Source organism: Carassius gibelio, chromosome B22 (genome assembly GCF_023724105.1).
Source record: "Carassius gibelio isolate Cgi1373 ecotype wild population from Czech Republic chromosome B22, carGib1.2-hapl.c, whole genome shotgun sequence".
Taxonomy (NCBI): Eukaryota; Metazoa; Chordata; class Actinopteri; order Cypriniformes; family Cyprinidae; genus Carassius; species Carassius gibelio.
The window spans coordinates 41,297,334-41,304,833 of record NC_068417.1 but is presented as its reverse complement, the minus strand read 5'-3'; the positions used below and the strand labels follow the sequence as shown (position 1 = coordinate 41,304,833).

The window sequence follows — 7,500 nt, the reverse complement described above, 5'->3', positions numbered from 1 at the left end:
AGTCTCTCATCAAAGTACTAACCAGACCTAAACCTGCTAAGATTCAGAGATCGGGCATTGACTCTTTTTTTTTTTTTTTTTTTTTTTTTTTTTTTTTTTTTAAATGAAAGATTATTATATAATTCGTGAAATTTTCCAAAAAGATTAAAGCACCTGGTATTCCCAGGCAGTCTCCCATCCATGTACTAACCAGGCCCAAACCTGCAAATATTCAGAGATCGGGCATTGACTCTATTTTTTGGCAAAATTATTATATACTAAGTGAAAAATGTCCAAAAAGCTTACAGCACCTGGTATTCCCAGGCAGTCTCCCATCCATGTACTAACCAGGCCCAAACCTGCTAATATTCAGAGATTGGCATTGACTCTATTTTTTGGCAAAATTATTATATACTAAGTGAAAAATTTCCAAAAAGCTTACACCACCTGGTATTCCCAGGCGGTCTCCCATCCAAGTACTAACCAGGCCCAAACCTGCTTAGCTTCCGAGATCAGACGAGATCAGTTATAGCCAGGATGGTATGGCCGTAAGCGAAGTCTGCTGCAAAGAGAGGGCTATTTAAAGACCAGCCAATCTTATCGCCAGTACATTATATAAGTAGGAATGAAAACCCAAAAGCTTAAAGCACCTGGTATTCCTAGGCAGTCTCTCATCAAAGTACTAATCAGACCTAAACCTGCTAAGATTCAGAGATCGGGCATTGACTCTTTTTTTTTTTTTATGAAAGATTATTATATAATTCGTGAAATTTTCCAAAAAGATTAAAACACCTGGTATTCCCAGGCAGTCTCCCATCCATGTACTAAGCAGGCCCAAACCTGCTAATATTCAGAGATCAGGCATTGACTCTATTTTTTTGGCAAAATTATTATATACTAAGTGAAAAATGTCCAAAAAGCTTACAGCACCTGGTATTCCCAGGCGGTCTCCCATCCAAGTACTAACCAGGACCAAACCTGCTTAGCTTCCGAGATCAGACGAGATTGGGCATAGCCAGGTTGGTATGGCCGTAAGCGAAGTCTGCTGCAAAGAGAGGGCTATTTAAAGACCAGCCGATCTTATCGCCAGTACATTATATAAGTAGGAAAGAAAACCCAAAAGCTTAAAGCACCTGGTATTCCCAGGCAGTCTCTCATCAAAGTACTAACCAGACCTAAACCTGCTAAGATTCAGAGATCGGGCATTGACTCTATTTTTTGGCAAAATTATTATATACTAAGTGAAAAATGTCCAAAAAGCTTACAGCACCTGGTATTCCCAGGCGATCTCCCATCCAAGTACTAACCAGGCCCAAACCTGCTTAGCTTCCGAGATCAGACGAGATCGGGCATAGCCAGGTTGGTATGGCCGTAAGCGAAGTCTGCTGCAAAGAGAGGGCTATTTAAAGAACAGCCAATCTTATCGCCAGTACATTATATAAGTAGTAAAGAAAACCCAAAAGCTTAAAGCACCTGGTATTCCTAGGCAGTCTCTCATCAAAGTACTAACCAGACCTAAACCTGCTAAGATTCAGAGATCGGGCATTGACTCTATTTTTTGGCAAAATTATTATAAACTAAGTGAAAAATGTCCAAAAAGTTTACAGCACCTGGTATTCCCAGGCGGTCTCCCATCAAAGTACTAACCAGGCCCAAACCTGCTTAGCTTCCGAGATCGGACGAGATCGGGCATAGCCAGGTTGGTATGGCCGTAAGCGAAGTCTGTTGCAAAGAGAGGGCTATTTAAAGACCAGCCAATCTTATCGCCAGTACATTATATAAGTAGGAAAGAAAGCCCAAAAGCTTAAAGCACCTGGTATTCCTAGGCAGTCTCTCATCAAAGTACTAACCAGACCTAAACCTGCTAAGATTCAGAGATCGGGCATTGACTCTTTTTTTTTTTTAATGAAAGATTATTATATAATTCGTGAAATTTTCCAAAAAGATTAAAGCACCTGGTATTCCCAGGCTGTCTCCCATCCATGTACTAACCAGGCCCAAACCTGCAAATATTCAGAGATCGGGCATTGACTTTTTTTTGGCAAAATTATTATATACTAAGTGAAAAATGTCCAAAAAGCTTACAGCACCTGGTATTCAATCAATCAATCAATCACCTTTATTTATATAGTGCTTTAAACAAAATACATTGCGTCAAAGCACTGAACAACATTCATTAGGAAAACAGTGTCTCAATAATGCAAAATTATAATTAAAGGCAGTATATTCCCAGGCAGTCTCCCATCCATGTACTAAACAGGCCCAAACCTGCTAATATTCAGAGATCAGGCACTGACTCTATTTTTTGGCAAAATTATTATATACTAAGTGAAAAATGTCCAAAAAGCACCTAGAAAGGACCTCTACTGCCCTGAAAGACAGCGGAGACCAGGACAACTAGAGCCCCAGATACAGATCCCCTGTAAAGACCTTGTCTCAGAGGAGCACCAGGACAAGACCACAGGAAACAGATGATTCTTCTGCACAATCTGACTTTGCTGCAGCCTGGAATTGAACTACTGGTTTTCGTCTGGTCAGAGGAGAACTGACCCCCCAACTGAGCCTGGTTTCTCCCAAGGTTTTTTTCTCCATTCTGTCACCGATGGAGTTTCGGTTCCTTGCCGCTGTCGCCTCTGGCTTGCTTAGTTGGGGTCACTTCATCTACAGCGATATCATTGACTTGATTGCAAATAAAAACAGACACTATTTCAACTGAACAGAGATGACATAGCTGAATTCAATGATGAACTGCCTTTAACTATCATTTTGCATTATTGAGACACTGTTTTCCAAATGAATGTTGTTCAGTGCTTTGACGCAATGTATTTTGTTTAAAGCACTATATAAATAAAGGTGATTGATTGATTGATTGAAGAGAGGGCTATTTAAAGAACAGCCAATCTTATCGCCAGTACATTATATAAGTAGGAAAGAAAACCCAAAAGCTTAAAGCACCTGGTATTCCTAGGCAGTCTCTCATACAAGTACTAACCAGACCTAAACCTGCTAAGATTCAGAGATCGGGCATTGACTCTTTTTTTTTTTTTTTTTTAATGAAAGATTATTATATAATTCGTGAAATTTTCCAAAAAGATTAAAGCACCTGGTATTCCCAGGCAGTCTCCCATCCATGTACTAACCAGGCCCAAACCTGCAAATATTCAGAGATCGGGCATTGACTCTATTTTTTGGCAAAATTATTATATACTAAGTGAAAAATGTCCAAAAAGCTTACAGCACCTGGTATTCCCAGGCAGTCTCCCATCCATGTACTAACCAGGCCCAAACCTGCTAATATTCAGAGATTGGCATTGACTCTATTTTTTGGCAAAATTATTATATACTAAGTGAAAAATTTCCAAAAAGCTTACAGCACTTGGTATTCCCAGGCGGTCTCCCATCCAAGTACTAACCAGGACCAAACCTGCTTAGCTTCCGAGATCAGACGAGATCGGGCATAGCCAGGATGGTATGGCCGTAAGAGAAGTCTGCTGCAAAGAGAGGGCTATTTAAAGATCAGCCAATCTTATCGCCAGTACATTATATAAGTAGGAATGAAAACCCAAAAGCTTAAAGCACCTGGTATTCCTAGGCAGTCTCTCATCAAAGTACTAATCAGACCTAAACCTGCTAAGATTCAGAGATCGGGCATTGACTCTTTTTTTTTTTTATGAAAGATTATTATATAATTCGTGAACTTTTCCAAAAAGATTAAAACACCTGGTATTCCCAGGCAGTCTCCTATCCATGTACTAAGCAGGCCCAAACCTGCTAATATTCAGAGATCAAGCATTGACTCTATTTTTTGGCAAAATTATTATATACTAAGTGAAAAATGTCCAAAAAGCTTACAGCACCTGGTATTCCCAGGCGGTCTCCCATCCAAGTACTAACCAGGCCCAAACCTGCTTAGCTTCCGAGATCAGACGAGATCCGGCATAGCCAGGTTGGTATGGCCGTAAGCGAAGTCTGCTGCAAAGAGAGGGCTATTTAAAGACCAGCCAATCTTATCGCCAGTACATAATTTAAGTAGGAAAGAAAACCCAAAAGCTTAAAGCACCTGGTATTCCTAGGCAGTCTCTCATCAAAGTACTAACCAGACCTAAACCTGCTAAGATTCAGAGATCGGGCATTGACTCTTTTTTTTTTTTTTTTTTTTTTTTTTTAAATGAAAGATTATTATATAATTCGTGAAATTTTCCAAAAAGATTAAAGCACCTGGTATTCCCAGGCAGTCTCCCATCCATGTACTAACCAGGCCCAAACCTGCAAATATTCAGAGATCGGGCATTGACTCTATTTTTTGGCAAAATTATTATATACTAAGTGAAAAATGTCCAAAAAGCTTACAGCACCTGGTATTCCCAGGCAGTCTCCCATCCATGTACTAACCAGGCCCAAACCTGCTAATATTCAGAGATTGGCATTGACTCTATTTTTTGGCAAAATTATTATATACTAAGTGAAAAATTTCCAAAAAGCTTACAGCACCTGGTATTCCCAGGCGGTCTCCCATCCAAGTACTAACCAGGCCCAAACCTGCTTAGCTTCCGAGATCAGACGAGATCGGGCATAGCCAGGATGGTATGGCCGTAAGCGAAGTCTGCTGCAAAGAGAGGGCTATTTAAAGATCAGCCAATCTTATCGCCAGTACATTATATAAGTAGGAATGAAAACCCAAAAGCTTAAAGCACCTGGTATTCCTAGGCAGTCTCTCATCAAAGTACTAATCAGACCTAAACCTGCTAAGATTCAGAGATCGGGCATTGACTCTTTTTTTTTTTATGAAAGATTATTATATAATTCGTGAACTTTTCCAAAAAGATTAAAACACCTGGTATTCCCAGGCAGTCTCCTATCCATGTACTAAGCAGGCCCAAACCTGCTAATATTCAGAGATCAGGCATTGACTCTATTTTTTGGCAAAATTATTATATACTAAGTGAAAAATGTCCAAAAAGCTTACAGCACCTGGTATTCCCAGGCGGTCTCCCATCCAAGTACTAACCAGGCCCAAACCTGCTTAGCTTCCGAGATCAGACGAGATCCGGCATAGCCAGGTTGGTATGGCCGTAAGCGAAGTCTGCTGCAAAGAGAGGGCTATTTAAAGACCAGCCAATCTTATCGCCAGTACATAATTTAAGTAGGAAAGAAAACCCAAAAGCTTAAAGCACCTGGTATTCCTAGGCAGTCTCTCATCAAAGTACTAACCAGACCTAAACCTGCTAAGATTCAGAGATCGGGCATTGACTCTTTTTTTTTTTTTTTTTTTTTTTTTTTTTTTTTTTTTTTTAAATGAAAGATTATTATATAATTCGTGAAATTTTCCAAAAAGATTAAAGCACCTGGTATTCCCAGGCAGTCTCCCATCCATGTACTAACCAGGCCCAAACCTGCAAATATTCAGAGATCGGGCATTGACTCTATTTTTTGGCAAAATTATTATATACTAAGTGAAAAATGTCCAAAAAGCTTACAGCACCTGGTATTCCCAGGCAGTCTCCCATCCATGTACTAACCAGGCCCAAACCTGCTAATATTCAGAGATTGGCATTGACTCTATTTTTTGGCAAAATTATTATATACTAAGTGAAAAATTTCCAAAAAGCTTACAGCACCTGGTATTCCCAGGCGGTCTCCCATCCAAGTACTAACCAGGCCCAAACCTGCTTAGCTTCCGAGATCAGACGAGATCAGGCATAGCCAGGATGGTATGGCCGTAAGCGAAGTCTGCTGCAAAGAGAGGGCTATTTAAAGACCAGCCAATCTTATCGCCAGTACATTATATAAGTAGGAATGAAAACCCAAAAGCTTAAAGCACCTGGTATTCCTAGGCAGTCTCTCATCAAAGTACTAATCAGACCTAAACCTGCTAAGATTCAGAGATCGGGCATTGACTCTTTTTTTTTTTTTATGAAAGATTATTATATAATTCGTGAAATTTTCCAAAAAGATTAAAACACCTGGTATTCCCAGGCAGTCTCCCATCCATGTACTAAGCAGGCCCAAACCTGCTAATATTCAGAGATCAGGCATTGACTCTATTTTTTTGGCAAAATTATTATATACTAAGTGAAAAATGTCCAAAAAGCTTACAGCACCTGGTATTCCCAGGCGGTCTCCCATCCAAGTACTAACCAGGACCAAACCTGCTTAGCTTCCGAGATCAGACGAGATTGGGCATAGCCAGGTTGGTATGGCCGTAAGCGAAGTCTGCTGCAAAGAGAGGGCTATTTAAAGACCAGCCGATCTTATCGCCAGTACATTATATAAGTAGGAAAGAAAACCCAAAAGCTTAAAGCACCTGGTATTCCCAGGCAGTCTCTCATCAAAGTACTAACCAGACCTAAACCTGCTAAGATTCAGAGATCGGGCATTGACTCTATTTTTTGGCAAAATTATTATATACTAATTGAAAAATGTCCAAAAAGCTTACAGCACCTGGTATTCCCAGGCGATCTCCCATCCAAGTACTAACCAGGCCCAAACCTGCTTAGCTTCCGAGATCAGACGAGATCGGGCATAGCCAGGTTGGTATGGCCGTAAGCGAAGTCTGCTGCAAAGAGAGGGCTATTTAAAGAACAGCCAATCTTATCGCCAGTACATTATATAAGTAGTAAAGAAAACCCAAAAGCTTAAAGCACCTGGTATTCCTAGGCAGTCTCTCATCAAAGTACTAACCAGACCTAAACCTGCTAAGATTCAGAGATCGGGCATTGACTCTATTTTTTGGCAAAATTATTATAAACTAAGTGAAAAATGTCCAAAAAGTTTACAGCACCTGGTATTCCCAGGCGGTCTCCCATCAAAGTACTAACCAGGCCCAAACCTGCTTAGCTTCCGAGATCGGACGAGATCGGGCATAGCCAGGTTGGTATGGCCGTAAGCGAAGTCTGTTGCAAAGAGAGGGCTATTTAAAGACCAGCCAATCTTATCGCCAGTACATTATATAAGTAGGAAAGAAAGCCCAAAAGCTTAAAGCACCTGGTATTCCTAGGCAGTCTCTCATCAAAGTACTAACCAGACCTAAACCTGCTAAGATTCAGAGATCGGGCATTGACTCTTTTTTTTTTTTAATGAAAGATTATTATATAATTTGTGAAATTTTCCAAAAAGATTAAAGCACCTGGTATTCCCAGGCTGTCTCCCATCCATGTACTAACCAGGCCCAAACCTGCAAATATTCAGAGATCGGGCATTGACTTTTTTTTGGCAAAATTATTATATACTAAGTGAAAAATGTCCAAAAAGCTTACAGCACCTGGTATTCAATCAATCAATCAATCACCTTTATTTATATAGTGCTTTAAACAAAATACATTGCGTCAAAGCACTGAACAACATTCATTAGGAAAACAGTGTCTCAATAATGCAAAATTATAATTAAAGGCAGTATATTCCCAGGCAGTCTCCCATCCATGTACTAAACAGGCCCAAACCTGCTAATATTCAGAGATCAGGCACTGACTCTATTTTTTGGCAAAATTATTATATACTAAGTGAAAAATGTCCAAAAAGCAC

The 7,500-nt window shown here is 39.9% G+C and overlaps 12 non-coding genes across 12 annotated transcripts; all 12 read right to left on the bottom strand.

Moving 5' to 3' along the window:
- Positions 1–414: 414 nt before the first annotated feature.
- Positions 415–533, bottom strand: LOC128005483 (5S ribosomal RNA). Its single transcript, XR_008178133.1, has one exon. It is a non-coding gene; the product is annotated as a 5S ribosomal RNA (ribosomal RNA).
- Positions 534–897: 364 nt separating this feature from the next.
- LOC128003708 (5S ribosomal RNA) lies at positions 898–1,016 on the bottom strand. The gene has a single exon (XR_008176427.1). It is a non-coding gene; the product is annotated as a 5S ribosomal RNA (ribosomal RNA).
- A 221-nt stretch (positions 1,017–1,237) lies between these two features.
- On the bottom strand, positions 1,238–1,356 carry LOC127995811 (5S ribosomal RNA). The gene has a single exon (XR_008168744.1). It is a non-coding gene; the product is annotated as a 5S ribosomal RNA (ribosomal RNA).
- Positions 1,357–1,577: 221 nt separating this feature from the next.
- On the bottom strand, positions 1,578–1,696 carry LOC127996498 (5S ribosomal RNA). Its single transcript, XR_008169403.1, has one exon. It is a non-coding gene; the product is annotated as a 5S ribosomal RNA (ribosomal RNA).
- A 1,647-nt stretch (positions 1,697–3,343) lies between these two features.
- Positions 3,344–3,462, bottom strand: LOC128005795 (5S ribosomal RNA). Its single transcript, XR_008178436.1, has one exon. It is a non-coding gene; the product is annotated as a 5S ribosomal RNA (ribosomal RNA).
- A 362-nt stretch (positions 3,463–3,824) lies between these two features.
- Positions 3,825–3,943, bottom strand: LOC127999702 (5S ribosomal RNA). Its single transcript, XR_008172509.1, has one exon. It is a non-coding gene; the product is annotated as a 5S ribosomal RNA (ribosomal RNA).
- Positions 3,944–4,458: 515 nt separating this feature from the next.
- On the bottom strand, positions 4,459–4,577 carry LOC127996190 (5S ribosomal RNA). Its single transcript, XR_008169104.1, has one exon. It is a non-coding gene; the product is annotated as a 5S ribosomal RNA (ribosomal RNA).
- Positions 4,578–4,938: 361 nt separating this feature from the next.
- Positions 4,939–5,057, bottom strand: LOC127999700 (5S ribosomal RNA). Its single transcript, XR_008172507.1, has one exon. It is a non-coding gene; the product is annotated as a 5S ribosomal RNA (ribosomal RNA).
- Positions 5,058–5,585: 528 nt separating this feature from the next.
- Positions 5,586–5,704, bottom strand: LOC128000685 (5S ribosomal RNA). Its single transcript, XR_008173465.1, has one exon. It is a non-coding gene; the product is annotated as a 5S ribosomal RNA (ribosomal RNA).
- A 364-nt stretch (positions 5,705–6,068) lies between these two features.
- LOC128003707 (5S ribosomal RNA) lies at positions 6,069–6,187 on the bottom strand. Its single transcript, XR_008176426.1, has one exon. It is a non-coding gene; the product is annotated as a 5S ribosomal RNA (ribosomal RNA).
- Positions 6,188–6,408: 221 nt separating this feature from the next.
- Positions 6,409–6,527, bottom strand: LOC127995810 (5S ribosomal RNA). The gene has a single exon (XR_008168743.1). It is a non-coding gene; the product is annotated as a 5S ribosomal RNA (ribosomal RNA).
- Positions 6,528–6,748: 221 nt separating this feature from the next.
- Positions 6,749–6,867, bottom strand: LOC127996497 (5S ribosomal RNA). Its single transcript, XR_008169402.1, has one exon. It is a non-coding gene; the product is annotated as a 5S ribosomal RNA (ribosomal RNA).
- Between the last annotated feature and the right edge of the window lie 633 nt (positions 6,868–7,500).